Consider the following 3,689-nt stretch of genomic DNA (forward strand, 5'->3'; position numbering starts at 1 on the left):
GCTCGTCGGGTAAGTCGTAATTCTCCTCTTCTGCCTCGACGGGACAGTCTGCTAGGAAGTCTGAGACTGCTGAACACTTGATAGACTTCTGCGGGATGTATTTGAGATCGAATTCTGCTAGCATGACCAACCACCTGGACAGCCGTCCGTTGAGAGCTGGTTTTTCGAATAGATACTTGAGAGGATCCGCTTTGCTGATCACATGTACTGTATGGGAGAGCATGTAGTGCCGTAGTTTCTTTGTGGCCCAAACCAAGGCGATGCTGAGTTTCTCGAGCTGAGTGTACTTGGTCTCGTAGTCGATCACCTTTTTTGCTTATGTAGTATACGGCGTTCTCCTTGCCTTCAACTTCTTGGGCGAGCATAGCCCCTACTGCTGAATTTGTGGTTGTGAGGTAGAGCCTGAGGGAAATCCCTGGCATGGCTGGCTTTAGTACTGGTGGGTTGGAAAGGTAATCATTGATGGCATTAAATGCATGCTGACAGTCCTCATCCCACACTTTGGGCTCGCTTTTTCGGAGCTTTCAAAATACCGGTTCACAGATCATTGTGAGTCTTGAAATGAACCTACTGATATATTGTAGTCTGCAGAGAAAACCCCGAATTTCCTTTTCATTCGCCGGTGGTCGCATCTCGAGTATTGCTTTGATTTTCGAAGGATCAACCTCTATGCCCCGAGAGCTGATAACATATCCGAGTAACTTGCCTGACGTTACCCCGAATGCACACTTTTGCGGATTGAGCCTCATGTTGTATTGCCTGAGCCTGTTGAAAAACTTTCGAAGTACTGAGGTATGCTCGTGTCGCTCTTTGGATTTGAAAATCATGTGGTCGACATATACCTCAATTTCCCGGTGAATCATATCGCTAATGATGGCTGTGGCTGTTCTTTGATAAGTGCTCCTGCGTTCTTCAGTCCGAACGGCATAACTGTATAGCAATATGTACCCCACTGAATGATGAAGGTTGTCTTTTCCATGTCCTCCTCTGCCATTTGTTTGTAGCCTGCATACCCGTCCATAAAAGAGAGTTAGGCATGATTTGCGGTGTTGTCGACCAGGATGTCGATGTGGGGTAATGGAAAACCGTCTTTAGGGCTGGCCCTATTAAGATCTCTATAGTCCACACACATTCGTACTTTGCCATCCTTCTTTGGAACTGGGACGACATTTGCAATCCATTCTGGATACTTTGCTTCTCGAATAAACCCGGCCTCTAGTTGCTTGGATACCTCTTCTTGAATTTTGAGGGAAACGTCCGGTTTCATGCGACGGAGTTTCTGCTTGATGGGCTTTGAACCTGGAATAAGGGGAATGGTATGGTGACCGATGCTTGGATCAACCCCTGGCATATCATGATAGGACCACGCGAAGAAGTCTATGTACTCTGTAAGTAGCTTGATAAGAGCATCCCGCTCTACTTGAGATAGAGTCAAACCAATCTGAACTAGTTTTGAATCACTGTTGTTAGAAAGGTTGATTTTTTCTGTTTCCTCAATTATGGGCGTCCTGTTTTCATGATTTTCGATAGCAAAGTCAGTTTATTGTGAAGCAAAGTTGTTTAGATTAGGATTATGTTTTGAATTAGAACTCGAAGAGTAAGCAGAAATTGAAGTGTTATTGAAATCATCAATCATTACATCAACTGTTTTGACTTGAAGCTCGGCCTTTAGAGGCTCTTGATTGATGCAAGACTCTAGTTCTAGACTCTTAGACTCATTGCTAGACTCGAAAATTGAAAGACAGACTCTGGACTTGGACAAAGACACTAATCGTAAAGATAGTTCTCAGGGTATTCCAAGACATCCACATCATTGTCATAATCATCGTAGACGGGGCAACATGCACAGATCTTCAAGGCTTGATCCTAGACCTGGTCCCACGTGGTATAAGGAAATGCGGCGAAGCTGCCCTTCCATGAAGTTTTGAGCCCTAGAAGGAAAATTCTCACCATCTTTCCCTCTGGCAACTCGGGCTTGATTAATAAAAATATTGGATTAGGTTATTGAATTTTTCCACAGACCGCAGTTTTTTTAGGATTCCCTCCTTTCCCACTTTTCACTATTTTGTTTATCCCCAAACCCTCTTCGTTCTTCTTATCTTCCATCCACATCGTGGCTCTTGATCCTTTTCATAATCATTTCTTCAAGCAAGGCAAAATGGAGATTGGCGTTTCTGAATTTGCAATTGGGTCACTGAATTGGAGATAACGACAAAATCGCGAATTACATTTCTGATTTGGCGAGAAGAACAAGGTTAGACGGTATATCTCGTCAAATTCGGTCTTAATTTTCACAATTTTGTTGTTCAAGTTATCAAGTGATTATAATTGATTTTATTTTTGTGTGGTTTTGAGACCTAAATTAGGGTTCTATAAGGGAATTAGGCTAATTGGGGAATTGGAGGTTTCTGAATTGGCGATTGGGACTCTGAGTTGGAGATACAGACAAATTAGCAAATTGCGTTTCTGAATTAACGAGAAGAACAAGGTTAGTTGGTAGCAAATTCACGATTTAGCTGTTTAAGTTATTAAGTGATTATAATTGAATATTTTTTTGTGTGATTTTTAGAGCTAAATTAGGGTTCTATTAGGGAATTAGGTTAATTGGGGAATTTGTTTGATTTTTATTCATGTATTTTTTTGATTCAATGGTTTATTTTGGATGAAGTCTATAATCTGTAATTATTTGTGGAGGGAGTCGGAGTAGATTGTTCATCAAGATTTGTAGATAATTAAGATTGATCAATACAACTAATTTAGATTCAAGTTTGTTTCAAAGGGTGTATAAAGATACAAAGTCAATTAGTCATTACTTTAGCGTTTCTTCAGCTTGTACTTTTCCCCCATCAGTGTGTCTCTAAATAGTTTATAACAGGGGTCTGCGAATTGTCTTGGAACTTCCCATATTAATCCCCGAGCTCCCTGTACTTTCTCCTTGTAAATTTCCGATATTAGCCTGTGCTTTTCGTTTTAAGCACATCACAGTTATTGGGGCAGGCTGAGTCTGCCTCTGGTTTGAACGGAGTATTGCAGAAGTTCAACTACTCTTTGAGTCTACATAGAAAATGAAAAACGAACAAAATTACTTGAAAATAATGCTAAACAAACGATTTTCTGATCTAGGCAGTAATAATAGTGTACCTGTAATTGGTTTGTGATTTAGTGGTCACGGACTCACATACTCAATGCGTTGCTTGGTAAATATTCAGTTGTTTTGCTGCAGTTCTCCTTTTTTCTTTTGTTGTCTTGATCAGTTGGTTGTTTGGTGATGATGTTGAGTTGCAATTTGCTGTACTCTAGTCTATACTACTGCTATAGTGATTTTGGTGTTTTTGACGATTGGAGTTGGTTGCTTTCTTGTTTAGTTGGTATTGTTGAGCTGTAGGTAACCTTATTGCCTTTTGTACCTCCTGATATCACTATCAAATACCATGCCAACAACTTGTACAAACCCATAGATACATAAGGTGCACGAGCCTAGCTTGATTTTGATAATTTAGAGATGGGGACTGGCCTAGGCTATGTAACTTAGAGTCTTCCATCCACTGCTGTAAATGTATTAGGACATAAAATTTATGCATTTCAACCTAATATTTTATGTTGTTGGTTGATCCACTGGTGGATGCCAGTTTGAACTTTCCATGTCTTAAGCAAGTAAACCAAAGGACACATTCTTGACAAGATATGTA

The sequence above is a fragment of the Spinacia oleracea genome, chromosome 6 (genome assembly GCF_020520425.1).
Source record: "Spinacia oleracea cultivar Varoflay chromosome 6, BTI_SOV_V1, whole genome shotgun sequence".
NCBI lineage: Eukaryota > Viridiplantae > Streptophyta > Magnoliopsida > Caryophyllales > Amaranthaceae > Spinacia > Spinacia oleracea.